The sequence below is a fragment of the Rhynchophorus ferrugineus genome, unplaced genomic scaffold (genome assembly GCF_030347505.1).
Source record: "Rhynchophorus ferrugineus isolate W39M unplaced genomic scaffold, kcgeb_rfMv2 rfM3, whole genome shotgun sequence".
Lineage (NCBI taxonomy): Eukaryota > Metazoa > Arthropoda > Insecta > Coleoptera > Curculionidae > Rhynchophorus > Rhynchophorus ferrugineus.
In genome coordinates this window covers 55,014,389-55,030,410 of record NW_027472582.1, presented here as the reverse complement: position 1 = coordinate 55,030,410, position 16,022 = coordinate 55,014,389, and the positions used below count along the sequence as shown (strand labels likewise).

At 31.6% G+C, this 16,022-nt stretch overlaps 1 long non-coding RNA gene across 1 annotated transcript in view; it reads left to right on the top strand.

Annotated features, from left to right (window-relative positions):
* The window catches only part of LOC143193492 (uncharacterized), a 237,862-nt gene that overhangs the window by 91,345 nt on the left and 130,495 nt on the right, over positions 1-16,022 (top strand). The window contains exon 3 of the long non-coding RNA XR_013005033.1: positions 5,262-5,321. This is a non-coding gene — a long non-coding RNA (uncharacterized LOC143193492). The remainder of the gene's footprint in view (positions 1-5,261; positions 5,322-16,022) is intronic.

Genomic DNA, 16,022 nt, shown 5'->3' with positions numbered 1-16,022 from the left:
TCATCGTCGATGCCCCATATTAGGTGTCCAACAAACTGATTCAACGCGATATTCCTATAGAACCCATAACGAGTGTGATTCGGAGTGTTAGTGCGAAATACTCTGAAAGACTATTAGTGTAATAAATAAGGAACAAAATCAAGGAATTCAAAACTATTTACAAGACTTAATGCCAACTAATGCAACGGCATATTATCTCTGGAAAGTAACAAAAGAAATTAAAAACCTCAAGAACGTAATCCACCCATTAAAATTGACAGCAATACCTGGGCTAGGAATGATGAAAATAAAACGGAAGTTTTCTCTAATTATTTAAAATCAGTATTTAATCCGTACTCGACTGAAATATCCGCAACAGAAGAAAATAACAAAGTTTGTTATTGTTTCTTAACACTCCGTTCCAAATGGATCTGCCACATGAGAAATTTACTGTTAAGGGAGTAAAACAAATAACATATAAAGAAATCTATTCTAAAAAGGTCCTTTTTTTAACCTAATAACTGGAAGAATCTTTAAAAGCTGTTAGAGGCATCAAATTAATAACATTCATATTTAATGCCATCCTAAGACTTCATTACTATCCTAGCACTTGGAAAGTTGCTCAAATAATTATGATTCTTAAACCTGGACCTATTACCTGTGATCTCTAAACTATTCGAAAAATTATACATTAAGGACTCAAAATAGTCGCAGTGGAAAAAATTATTATTCGAGACCATCAATTTGGCTTCTGTAATAAACACGGAACAATAGAACAAATACATAGATTAGTCAACCAAATTAACAAAAACTTAAACGATAAAAAATATTGTTCCGCTACATTTCTCGATATTTCTCAGGATTTGGACAAGGTGTAGCACACTGTACTGCTTGTTAAATTGAAAAAACCTTTTGCCCCATACGCATTTTCAACTGCTGAAATCGTACCTCACAGAGAGACATTATATTGTCAAATAGGGTGACGAATACACTTATCTGCACCCAATATATTCGGGTGTTCCGCAGTATTCCGCTGACCTACCGACCTGAAGAAACACTAGTGTTGTAACATATGCTGTCGATACAGAGGTTTTATTATCACACGAGGATCCAATATCAGCCACAAGAAACCTTCAACTTCATCATAACAACCTCGAATTGTGGTTGAAAACGTGGCGGCAAATGGGACAAAATCTACCAATGCGACACTCACTCTTTGTAGAAGAACATGTCTCTCAGTAAAATTGAACAATCATGAACTTCCGCAAGCAGACAACGTTAAATATCTGGGAATACATTTCGATCGACGTTTGACTTGGAAAAAACATATAGTTACAAAACGCAAACAGCTTGGGCTTATACTAAACCAAACTGTACTGGTTGATAGGGCGTAAATCTAAATTATCACCAGATAACAAGATTTTGCCCTATAAGTCAATACTTATGCCTCTTTGGACCTAATGGGTTGGACCTGGGTTACTACTAGCAAGTCTAACATATATATTCTCCAGAGGTTCCAGATTACGTGTCCAACAAACTGATTCAGTGCGATATCTCCATAGTCCCCATAACGACTGTGATTCACAATGTTAGTGCGAAGTACTCTGAAAGACTATTAGTGCATCCCAATGCACTCGCCAAACAGTTAAATGTGAGCAATAGCAGTGAAGTGCGTAGGCTCAAACGCAAACTTCCATACGAATTGGGTAATAGGCACATAGAGTGAGATTTAATAATTTCTAGAATAAGCTAGAATAGTTTTTATTAGTTAGGATAGACTTTAAAATAAGTTAGAATAGTAACTTGAATATGATTTAGATTATAAGTTATACAGTAGATCACTTACTGAAGTGATCTACTACATGTCAGGATAGTTATATTATATAACTGAAATCATATAATAATATTTATTGCCCACGGGCAGATTGTTGATGTTCTAGGAGATTAATAAAAAAACAATTTAAGGAATTTGCTGGAGCCATTAAGACTCAAATGCAATCAGTTTCAATTTGTGCCAGATCCCTTACATGTGGTCCAGCTGTATTGTTGCTGACAGACAGGATAGATTACTTCAAAAATATCTCCAGATTTAGCGCATGCGCACTGTCCTGCATAGAATAAACCATAGAAAACGATAAACGATATTGCCTTCCTTTTCTAATAGCGTTACATTCATTTCGAGTTGATCGGTATAGTCGATCAAGTCAAAACAACACAAAGTTTTAGAATATTTAGATTGCTTGTTACATTAATAGTTCTATAGCAATGATAATTAAATTGTTATATTATTCTTGGTAGCTTAACTTATATTTGTTCTAAAATATGGAGGAACAAGGGTGAGTGCAACATCTAAGGGTAAAATTCTCAGTTATAAAATCTAGAAACAGAATCCATTGTATTTAAAATGGGAATGTTAGCTGACAAATTTATAAGACTCATAATCATTTTCACCGACACCGAATAGGTATCAACATATACCAACATGTAATGACTACAAGAACAGAGAAGAAAATGTTTCTTGTTGTGTTGGAAGTAGTCAAGTCATTAATATGGTTTGTTCATTAAGAATAGTAATAAAAACTGTAGTAACTGCTAATAATTAGACAAAATATATTTTAATAATGATTTAAATTTTGTTTTATAGGTGAAATGTACCTAGAATTTGTTGAGAGTGAAAGTCAAAGAATGTGAAATTCCGAGAATCAGAGAAAAAGAAATTAAATAGCATTGTGCTAAGATGTAAGAACAGTGTACAGTGATAATACAAAATAATTAAATTTCTATATCTTTCTATATATTATACAAGAGTATAGGTAAATAAATTATTGTTTTGCAAAAATAATGATGTATTGACTGAGATTTCTTTCAGCTTAAAAGTACGATAATCCATTTATTTTAGGCCATTAAATGTACAATATGTTAATCGAAAGCTCGAGGTAGTTAATCCATTATAGGGGTTTGTGGATCAAGAATAGTAGCGATTGTTGTTGATCATATTTGTTGATTTTTAGGAGAATTTCACTGCTTTCATATATAGTATTGGCTTTTTCGTTTGGTTTCAAATATATTTGCTTGGTTTTAAATGTGTTATTTCCAAAATTTTTACATTTTTATTTACCCCATGAACCTCTGATGCACACTCACAGTCAATGATCACATCTAATAGTAACGCTAAAAAATGTAAGTAAATAAAAAAATTTATTTACAACATTGTCTTACACAAATTTTAAAATGTTTTAAAATTAAACGGACCTCAATATGCGCATGCGCCAAATCCGGAGATCTCTGTGGAATAATGTATCCTCTGGAAGCCATTGTAGTCTATGGATGATAACGCCTTTCTTGGTGGTCAATTTTTAAGAAAATATCTGCTTATTGGATAGTTGGGAGTTTAGAATTATAATCTAGAAATTTGAAAATGTCGATTTTTTCACATTTTTAAAGCTTAAACCTTTAAGAATTAGATTTTTTAAAATTTAATTTATTTTAGAAGACATCACATTTTAGCATTAATCAAAACTACTTTGATTTGTCATAGTCATTTACCAATTTGTGTTAAATACCAAATCAAGTCACTAGTATATCTCAAGTAATATAACGTATATACTTTTGAAAATATGTTTTTTTATTCTAGACAATAATACTCCTTTAATGGTTTGGCCAGTGTCAAGTTTTTCACAATGAGTAAGTGGTCAATTTTTATCAAATCTCACAAAATATTCAGAAGTGCCTATCTTAACAATAGCATGCCATCTTATGTAAACGGCTTAAAACTTCTGGTAGTCGATGTTTGGTACCATAGGTATTATGCGAGATGGAATGTGTCGATTTTTCGTAATATTTGAAATATTTCATCGAAATTTTCTGCAATTAGTCAGTTACATACAATGAACAATCAGGTCATACAATGAACTTGCATTGCGTTTCCCCTTTTCAGAAGGAAAATATTTTACGAATGTTAACATATTCTTTATGTTTTAAAACGTAACTACTTTTCAATCAATTCAATAAATAAATGAAGCCATTATGACCTAATAATTCTCAAACGATCAGTATGTCTCAAATTGAGGTTCAGGACGCCACATTGCATTTTATGGCAATACTCAATTTCAATCTGTTGATCAGTCTGCTAGCTTCAATTTTTTACTAAATGAATTTTATGGGAATACAATCTTGAGGAGGGAATAAACTGGAACATAGATATAAATACATCCAAAGCAGAGAAATATATTCTTGAACTTGCGGGATTGTTTAACCAGCGCAATATTTCAAATTAACCAATCCGCTGCTTAATTAAATTAAAGATTGGAAACTCGCTGATGGGTCATGGTTTGAATTTCACAGGAAACTGACGTCCAACACACATAATATTGAAGATCTTAATAGTAGGTGTAAACATAGAAACCAATGTGTGCTGTTGGCCTGTGTAACAAATAATTTCAATAACTACCAAGGTTTCAAGCTGGCATTCCGAATTTTTAAATTTTACTAGAGGAAGTTAATTTTCTATTTATAAAAGCATCTTATATCTGTCAGAGTTATGGTGATTCTTCTACTGGTCTTGACATAGCACTTCTTTTGTTCAGTGATGAAGTATTTGTCATCGATCATGTAAGGACAGTTTTTTACGGAGAGGTTTAAATTAAATTGTGTGTGTTCCCAACTGCTCAATCAATCTTTCCACATAAACTGCGGGGGATATTCTCCTCTTGTTTGTGAAGGATATTTGTGCTGTTGTCTTTTTGTCTGATTTATGATATTTTCTTGAAATGGGACAATGACTAAAACTAAAACCATAATATTGATATTGTAAAATTAACATTAGTATCATCAGAATTATAAAAGTGTTAGTTTTGTGAGAATTCCTAAACCATAAACACTATTAGATGTACCAATTTTTACTGAGTCATGAAGAATTCCTCTAAATAATTCTAATCTTCCAATAATTCTTATAAATATCTTATGTTTTCTTAAATTATGTGTTCTAAAAATAATAAAATATTATTACATAGAGATCATCAAATTCCCAAATTATATGCGCATTTGTATTTTGCATTTAGTTTGGCTTAAGCAGAGTGAACTGTTTTTGGAGTTTTAACTAATTAATAACGATGAATAATAAATAAAAACTATTTAAAAAAGTGATTAGTTCTTTAGAAAATAAGATTCTTTAGAATAATTAGATAATTATATATTCGAATTTTATATAATTCGATAATTCGGATACAGTTAATGTTGAAATTCAAAAATAAAGTAAAACTAAAACAGTTTATTATTTCTAGGATGGTCAAGATGGATATCCATGCATGTAGGATGACAATAGAAGAACGACTTATTTTTATGTAAGTAAACTTGTTCTGTAATGTGTGCTAACTAAAATGGCATCTTTTGTATGGAAATTGCACTTTAGTATCAAACAATATAATGTGAATCATAAATCTAAAAAATTATAGTGCATACAAAAATAAGTCCTGATTATTTTGAAAAATCTGTGTGCTTATATTCGATATGAGTTTATCAAGTGAAGCGTCTACAATTAAGGGTTCCGTGTATATTAAAATATGGTTAGATCGGTAGTAACTTTAGTCTTATCGATTCCACAAGTCGCTAATAATTACAGTTAAAATAAAATAATTGTTAAATTAATTTTATGTAAATGTTTGTGGTTTATAAATATCCTTTCAAAACTGGCACAATCTATATGATTCAAGTAAGATTATAAGGCTGTTCTCATTTTAATTCATTCAGTTATCTATAATTAACTTACTTATCAAGAAAAGAAAAAAAACTTATCAAGACAATTAGACTAAGATATTGGTATTGGACGAAGAAGTTGATATTGGGTAGGCAATCATTCCCCAATGACATTCCATAGCATATTTGACTGGACTGTCAAAAGCACCACACCTCAGGTTGCAAGAACACCAATGGCCTCTTTAAAAATAATAAAAAAAACCAAATTAATTTTCCTCAATACAATGCATTGTAAGAACCGTGATTCAATAAATTACATGAAACTATTACAAATGATAATGGAAATATAATGTATAATACATTATTTGATAAATACAAAGTAGATATGGGAAGTCTACATCTGATGGATTTCACTTATTGACCATAACAGAGAGAATATTTTATTCAATACTAGCGACCCGCCCCGGCTTCGCACGGGTGCAATGCTGATACTAAATTAAATACACTACAGAAAAAATGTGAACGTTGTATATAAAAACATAGCGGCCCGCTCCGACTTTGCACGGGCATAAAATATATATGCCTATGTCACTCAATGAAAACATGATTAAAATCGATCCAGTATTTTTGGTTCATTCATTACTGCCCTTGGCCTGCACGCATTAAATTTGGAGTAAAACAATTCCTCTTCCCCTATACTTACTATGAAGATTTCCTGCTATCTTTGGAATATCTAAATTCATACAATTTTTATTACATTACACATTTTTAAACGCAAATTTTAAATTTGTAATATCTCCGAAAATATTTGTTTAATTTACATGCTGTAAGGAACCATATTGATCTATATTAATTGCACACTGTATTTAAGGTACTTAATTCGATAAGGATTAATGCCGTATTGCTTAAAATAGCTTCGTAAATAAGCCATTTTCTCACGTAAAAAGTAAACAATAAAAATGGTTAATGTGGGTTATCCCTAAAAGATAAACATATACCATCGCGGACTTTTTTGTAGACCTTTTTATGGTGTACAATACTGTAGTACATTAATTTGATCTAACTCGTAGGGTTAGGCAGCGTTTTTGCTAATTGCTAAATAAGCCTAAAAAAATAGGTTAATTTACGACATCACGTTAGAAACCTCTAAAATTAGCAATGTTGCCTTAGTATATTATGCATGTATTATACATATAAACCTTCCTCTTGAATCACTCTATCTATTGAAAAAAACCGCATCAAAATCCGTTGCGTAGTTTTAAAGATTTAAGCGCATATAGGGATATAGGGACAGAAAAGGCGACTTTGTTTTATACTATGTAGTGATTTGACAAAGTTTTCAACAAGATCTACAAGTGGACTAGAGACTGGAAAATATAACCTTATAGCTCCAAATCTGTCCATATTAATATACTTAATATAACTTAATTATATCACTTGACGGATGCCCGATTGCGCAAGCAGAAAATACCTCGGAATATACCTCCATGGTAGGTTAAACTGGAAACATCACGTGAGACAAAAAGCAGAGCAAATTAAACTCAAAGTCAAGCAACTGTACTGGTTAGTTAGAAGATATTTTCAACTTGATCTAAAATCAAAGACATTGGTCTATCCGTCAATCATAAAGTCTATTTGGATCTATGGGATGCAAATATGAGGTTGCACTAAAACATGAAACCAACTAGAAAACCAGCGCAACCAGAACGAAGTTCTACGATCAATTACCAATTCTTATGCAAATGGATACACGAAAGGATACAATAAAACATGAAACAAGATTCCTAAATCACAGCAACTTGGAAGCAATACAGCTACTAGTCAACACGCAATAATTTAATGTGTAAGTGCATTTTTAACTTTAGCTTAAGTAGATTAGTTTTATTCTAATTTGGGAAATACAGATTGATGTATTAATCCCGTACACTCTTTGCTTGTATATTAATGCAAGAACAATAGAACACTAGTAATAATTTAATTTGTAAATTAAGATTGTACTAAACATATCGAATGTAACATGTAATTAATAAAAAAAATGGGTAAATTTTAAGGACAATTAACAAAGAAATCGCCTCATTTTTTATTTTTGTATAAGCTAAATTTCAAATTTCGGTCCTTATGAGAACAATTTGAGTGGTAAATAATATAATGTTAGTATATCGACTTTTCTAATATCCAAAACAACGATTTAGGACAATCCAAATTCCATCTCGCAGAAAGAAAGAAATATTTAAAAGGTATATTGAAATTCTTTAATTACTGCGTTTTATTATCGTAATATAATGGTTGCAGTAAAGTGAACTATTAAAAAGGAAATATATAAAATGAAATTGAAAAGGTATATGGTAAGAAGCTTATTTCTATTTCAGTATATCCCATTAACATATTGTGAACACTATCAAGATTAAAACATTTCGAGTAAACGTTCCCAAGTAGTTGTACATTTGGGCATTAACATTTAAGCTTTATGTCGTTCTTACAAAATTCGTTAAATAAAAGAAGTGAGACAACCGTTAAATGTCATCGGATGTATTACGTTTCACGGTATTATAAAACCAATATAGCGTTTGGTCACAAAGGAAGAATAATGCGGCTGTTTTTTAATACTATTTCTTACACAATCGGACAATATTTAGTATTCAAGACATAAAGAACGTCCTATCTGTATTTCTCTTAATAAAAATTATATCCAACCGTAACAATTAATTATTTCAAGATATATTACCATGATATTTTAGTCGGTATCTTTAATTTATTTGTCAATATATTCATAATAACATGAGTCTAAAGAAAAAAGCACGGTTAACAAAATTTTCCAATGTTCAAATATTTACCTGTCTATAGAAAGTAAGGAAAATATATTTAGTGAATAATTTATTGCATAAATATTTAGTATGATTTAAAACATCAACCGAGATTAATTTATTTTGTAGGTATTTTAGGATATGTTAATTTATAAGCTTAATAATAAAAATTTATTTTACGCTTGGTGCTCCATAATGTGTTCTAGTTCAATATAATTTTAAAGGAGCGGTACTCTTGCTTTGTTATATATCTAGTATGTTGAACTAAACAGCAACAGTTAAAATATATTATTATATAAGAAATGTTAAAATGTATTATTCATTATTTAATGTATTTTAGAGTTGGCTGTACCAAACACAGAACAACAGGATTAAACCACCGATTAATGTGAGTGCCTTGATCCTCAGTATTAAGCCATAAGGAAATAGAGATTAAACTTTATAATAAATTTTGGGGAGATGTTTCGGGACGTCCAAAATGCGGATGTCGCCACTTCTTTTTTTTTTCATTTTCTAGATTGACCAGCTAGAACCAAATGGTCTTCGGGTGATGTCGCTCCAGGTTCGGGATATGATTGTTTTGCGGGCGACAGAGACCCTGGGTTACGACTGGGACTATCGTAGTTTGTTTACTGTCGGGGTTTGTGGACGGGTATGGATTTTATTAACGTGTTGTCGTTTAACGTTTTTATTAACGTCGTGTGCTAAGGTTCCTATGGAAAACCTCACACTGAGCAGAATGGCCTGAGTTTTGCTCGGGTTAATCTGAAGCCGCCAGAATTTGTACCACGCTATCGTTTGGTTCAGTTGTACTTGGAGTCTATTGCGTATTGCGTCGGGACAGTATCCGGTTGTGAAGAAATATGAATGGATTTTGTTTCGTTGGCTTTTATACGCCATATTTTTAGCCACATTTGTATTTGATTTAGGTGTGTTCGTAGGTTAATTGAATATATGACTGGACCTTCATCGCCACTTTTAACTTATTACTTGTTTTAATCGCTATGCTATGAATCGCGACGGGATCCGATTGGTTCAATTCCTCACTATAGTGCCTTTATTGTTAATTTGTTTCGGGCGCTATTTTCAGTATGTATAAACTGTGGAACAGTGCATTTAGATTTTTACAACGCTTAGAGATTAGGTTATTAGATCACTAGTATTTATAAGTCGGTAGTACAATAAATAAAGTGAATTCTCGATCTAGAAACTGTTGTGTAACCGGATGCACAGATAGAAAAGAAATGCAAAATCGTTTTGCTTCGAAGAACTATTTGACTGTCTTTACAAAATGGTTGATACTGTTAAAAATCCTAAACTGTTTGGATTAGTGATCAAAAAAATTTATAATCGTTACAGCCTGTTTTGTTCTTGTAAGTTAAGGTACGTTTATTCATATAAATAGTCATATAAGTTATCAATTATTTATTTTTTAATTTTAGAAATGAATCCCTTTCTAAAAGAAGCTACACAAACGGCCACTAGAATATTAGCTCCTGAATGCAAACCTTTAAAAAGAGGTTTAGTCAAAGTTCTGTACACTAGGAATTTAATTGCCCAAGTAAGAACAAATTTGTTACAGTCATTTAACATTTTAATAATCCCCTTAATGGGGTTCATTTCATTAAGAAAAAAAATTTTAATTATCATCAGAATTAAGACTACTTAATCAAGATAATTAGGAACTTTTTCTTGGGCCTGTTAAAGTTCATGGATTGAAGAATATACATCTCTCGTTCGACAAATTACTTAATGCGTTCATAAGCTTTTTTTATCTCCTTTGCGATTAGGAAAATACGAAAAGGATTAATTTCATACTAACGGAGGACGTATTACCAGGAGTTGAGACATTGCAACTTCACTTTATACCTTCAATTGTAGAAGTTCCTATATCAACATAGAGTAAGGTAATATCACATGCCCTAGAAAATTGTTTTATTATACTGTCAGTAATTCTTTGAGATAACTTTTTTTATTTTATCTCACAATATTGCCACGTCGATTATATAACATATTTTTTCTTAAGCATCTTTACAAAAAATGTAAATTCAAAACCTTTCAGTTGTGCACTATTTAATGATCTTCCAGATAGAATGTTAAAAATAATATTCGCCAAAGACTCAAAGTCAAAGACACAAAGTTTGCTTTCGGTATAAGACATCAAAAAGCCAGAACTCTAATAGATCCTATTAAATTAATGGCCTAAACAAATATGGAAAAGGAAATTGTTGGTCTATAATAATGTTTATATTTTACAGATATATTTATTTTTATATCATATTTATATTTCATACATAATTTGCAGTTTTACTGATTATATTTATTTAATTCATTCAATTTTATTTAATAAACTTTATTTCAGAAATTAGATTGTTTTTTATTTAAATATTATTGGTCGATTAAGCGTGACGTCAGGGCTGCGACGTGCCAAACTTTATCAAAGAACCATTTAAATATCTGCACAGCAAAATGTTTTCCTTACAGGTGCCTATAATAGAGATTTAAATTAACCAATCAAATTACTTGAATGGATGATTTAAGCCCATCTGGATGTTGGGATAAGCAGAGCCCCCTATAGAGCTATTAGCCCTATTAAGCTTACAAACAGACAAGCAACTAAGTTAGACTTTTGCCTAATCCTTACTAATATGGCTGAAATATCTCGACCATATCGGTTCCTAGATTATCAGCTGTAGATATTGATAAATGATCGCAAATTAAACTCATGAAAATTAGAGTAAAAAAATTCATAATAATATGAAAAGTCATTGAAATCAGTAGAAGCTAAATATTTTTCAGGGTTTAGATTAATATAACATACGAAATTTTAAAATATAGAAAACCGATTTAAAATCCATAAACTTTTTTTAGTGCTGTGTTTTTAGCTGAGGATATAAAAAGATCTTATGCGACTTACATTTATTAAAAATTGTAATAGCATATGTAAGCATATGCATTGCTAATTAATCGAAGCACCTTGTTTTGGCTCCTAGTAAACCTCCTAGTAAAAGTAATAAATCTATCGTCTTAGGTTTTAAATTGGGAGTGTCTTCCGCCTAACTAGAGTTATTTAATTTTGGGCCCGATTTGTTCAGCTTATTTCGAATAAATAAGATTTCGACAATATATTGTGGATCAGTCCTAAATATTACAGAGTTCTGAGAGGCGTCCAGGAATATTGCAAATTTATACAACCGAAGTTGCTATATCGACTTCGAAATCCTAGCTGGAAAATTTCTTTATTTAAGTGGTTTAATAATATTTCCTCAAATAATTTGAGTTTGGCAGATAGAATATTTGATCTATCAGTTTATCAACTTTTGTTTATTAAATGAAAAATATCAACTTTTGTTTATAAATCTTTATTAAATGATTTCCTATGTACTTACTATAAATCTTACTCTGAAATCATCAGTCACTTCACTATTATATGTGACACTTGTCTGATTTGCAGCACATTAGTGTACACTAATACTTTTTAGCAGTACTTAACAAAAACCGTCTGAATTATGTTCCTTATGGATTCTAAAGGGATATTACGCGATATCAATTCATTACAAACCGAACGCAAAGATTCAATAATGACACGCAATACATTATTGCAAGATGAGCGTCCGGTTGGATGCTTACCAAGATATTTAGCATCATCTGTCTGGAAGAGTTGACAATGGTTGATGTTCACTGTGTCATGATGACTGGTGGATGAGGACATGTTCTTGTACACATGATAAAAGTTTCATGGGTAGATTTTATTTCATTTTTTTTAATTAGTCATGTTTCCGTCCACAATTGTATTTTATTTAAGTGTGTTTGGAGGTTACCAATAATTGGTCGTTTAAATTTGATTGGTATAAATATGTTTAATTTTTGTTTACTCTCGATATAGAAAGTGAAAACATATTACTTTTCAAAGGGTAAATATACAAAATATTTTTTTGTAAAAACTAATTAATTAAACTAATAATTGATTATACATTTTGTGACTTTTGGTCTACTATACACTGAAAATATTTTGAATATTTTCAAGTACATTAACATAACCACACAAATAAACCAAATGTTCTTTATACAAGGGAAAACTTGCGATTAACATAGCCCACCACAATAGTATGCTCTATTAGAAAAAATGAAGCTAATATATTTGCAAGATAACTTTTTTAGTTCTTTAGACTTTCTCTTGCAGAAAATACCTATAACTTTTTGGGCAATATAACCATTGATTTCTTCAAATATCGTTTATTTTTTTATCAAGCTATGGACTTATATTTCATGCTATATATTAGCTTAGACTATATTTCAAATTCGATGATTGACGGGAGTAACCCTCCAAATATCTTATTACATTTGTTGTCTGTAATCATTCAGTCAGCTTGCTGCACTCACCATTAACTAATAAAAAAAATACGTCAGTCATAAACCCCATTCCTTATTCAACATTCTCTGCGTTACTGATTATATTTCGAATAATGTCAAATTATTATACTGCCCTAAATACTTGTATCATGTTAATCAACAAGTAAAAGAAACCGTAACCAATCGGTGAAAATTCCATCTAAACGAATACCCACCCGTTCTGAGCATTGGGATGACTCGGCAATCGAAGATTTCGTTTTATCTGTCGCCTAGATGACCCTGGGCAACGGAAAACCAACGCATACCTACCAGAAACATCACTTTAGTCGTACCGATCTAACCGGAAGCGGGTGCGAGTACTTCTAAGAAAAAAGAAATGGTCCGATGCCGTTCTGGCTTTCTTCCATTCAAGAAAAATGCGATTTCGGGGTGATAGTATTGTAAAAGTCGGTACGAGTGAAAATATTTTTACCGCTTTTGAGGTAGATTGGGATTTATGTTATCATTATTTGGTTCGGGTTCAGTGCCGCCGTTAAAACTTCTAACCGAGAATTATTTGGGTTTAAATATTTGTTTAGGATGGACATAACAGATATACATATTTTAGCAGATTTATTTCATATTAAAAAATGTCAACAACAAAATTAATATAGGAATCACAGTTATTGTTTCTAATTTTTATTATTACTCTTAGTGGTTGAACAATTTGCCCAGTAAGAAATAAAAATTTATAATGATTATATACTATACATAAAATGTAGGAAATCACTTAATTAAATGATCTCCTTTGTAATATGTTATCTCAAGTAGTCTTATTCTAAAGTCTATATATGTCATATAATAGGATTGGATTGTGTTAAACATTTTAGTCTTCACAGTTCACTATCATTACGCACATTTGGCATATTAGCCAGCATATTAAGGTGCAGTAACACTTTTTAAAGTATTTAAGACAAACATTTTTAATTACACTTGTCGTGGATGTTAGGGGGCTATCCTGTTGTATCACTTCATTAGAGACATGGTACGGAGCATCGATAATATCACGCAACAATATGTTTTGGAATCGTTTTAAAATGTATATTAGACTTGCCAGCAGTAAACCTTAGTAGAATTCCATAGAACCAAATAGGCTTCAGTATTGACTCGTACATACCTTGTTATGTAATGATACGACTTCGATTAGTGCCCAATCCAGAACATCAGTTTGAATTTCGCAATAAGCATGGGTCTATAGAACAAGGGCATAGACCTGTAAACAAAATAAACGCTGACCTAAATTCCAAAAGATATTGTTCGGCTGCTTTTCTAGACATATCTCAGGCTTTTGACAAAGTGTGGCATACGGGCTTGCAGGTTAAACTAAAGAAACTTCTCCCTCATCCGAACTATCAGTTACTAAAATCATATCTCTCTGATAGACATTTTATCGTAAATCAAGGCGATGAACATACCGAATTAAATCCCATATATTCAGGAGTTCCGCAAGGTAGTGTACTGGGTCCAGTACTGTATCTTCTGTATACGGCTGACCTGCCCACCACAAAAATAACTACTGTGGCATCATATGCAGACGATAGCAATCTTAGCATCCCATGAAGATTCAGTCACAGCATCAATAAACCTACAAACCCACCTGGAGCAAATACAATTATGGTTGAAAACATGGCGCATTAAAGCCAATGAATCAAAATCCAAGCATATAACGTTTACCCTGCGTAGAAGAACATGTCCACCAGTGAATATCAATCATCGTATGCACTTAGATCGACGGCTAACCTGGAAGAAGCACCTACCCTCTAAACGGAAACAACTGGGACTAAAATTATATCAAATGTATTGGCTCATTGGGCGCAAATCCAAGTTATCATTAGATAACAAGGTATTGCTGTATGAGTCTATACTCAAGCCCATTTGGACATATGGAATTCAACTATTGGATACCGCTAGCAAATCTAATATATCCATAATTGAACGGTTCCAAAATAAGGTTTTGCGTGCCATTGTTGATGCTCCGTACTGTATTTCAAATAAAGTGATACAACGCGATATTCCTCTAGAACTTATAACGAGTGTAATTCAACTTGTTTGTGTGAAGTACTTCGAAAGAGTGTGAGTGCATCCCAATGTACTTGCTATTCAGCTAAATATGCGACGTGATAGTGAAGTGTGTAGACTAAAACATTTAACACCACCTGATCTGATTACTGGACGTATGTAGACTTTAGAATAAGCTTTATAATAAGACTAATTAATTAAGATAATATTTTATACTGAAGATTGCTTAATGAAGTAATTTTCTACATGCCTTGTATATATATAATATAGACATAAGAAATAATTATTGCCAATAGGGCAGATTGCGGACTCACGAAGAGTAATAATAATAAAAAAATTAGTGCCCAATTAGCCAATATATTTGATATAGTTTAAATCTAAGTAGTTTTCGTTTTGCAACTATGTGCTTCTCCCAGGTTAGGCGTCGGTCCAGGTGCATACCAAGGTATTTAATATCCTCAGTTTGGGGAAGTTGACAAATATTGATATTCACTGGTGGGCATCTTCTTCTATGCAAAGTAAATGTTATATTGATAGATTTTGTTTCGTTCGTATTACAGTTGAATTTTATTAAGGTGTGTTTAGAGTTTCTTTGATATGTTATTGGATCTTTCTACGATCCTCTGCATATGTTGACACTGTTGTGATTTTTAATGTTACTTTTTTACAATTTATTTTTCTCATTATTGTTTATTGAACTTCTCTGGCTGAATTTTTTCGTGTGACAGATCCATTGGCGAAATTTGGGAAGCTAGTAATTTTATTTTGTAAGACGGGAAAAAGTTTAAAATATTTTCAAAATACTTTTTCAGTATCATTGTAATTCTTTAATAGGTTGGTTATGCTGCTGGTGGTTTCTGAACTTTTTTGTTGCTTTTAATAATGAATAATATGTAGCCTCAGTTGGCGTCAGGTTTCCTGAAGTATTCTTGAATCCCTTGGTTTTGCAGTTTTTGGATAAACACTTCCAGCTCTTTCATTGCTTTATTGAATTTTCTTTTATATTCTGCAATTCTTACTTTTTACCAATTCTTTCATACCTTCCTTTTTTGTGCTATTTTTCCTGAATTGCACTTGATATATGTAAATTTTTTCTTGTAGATATTTCACATTTAGGAGTCCCGTACCATACTG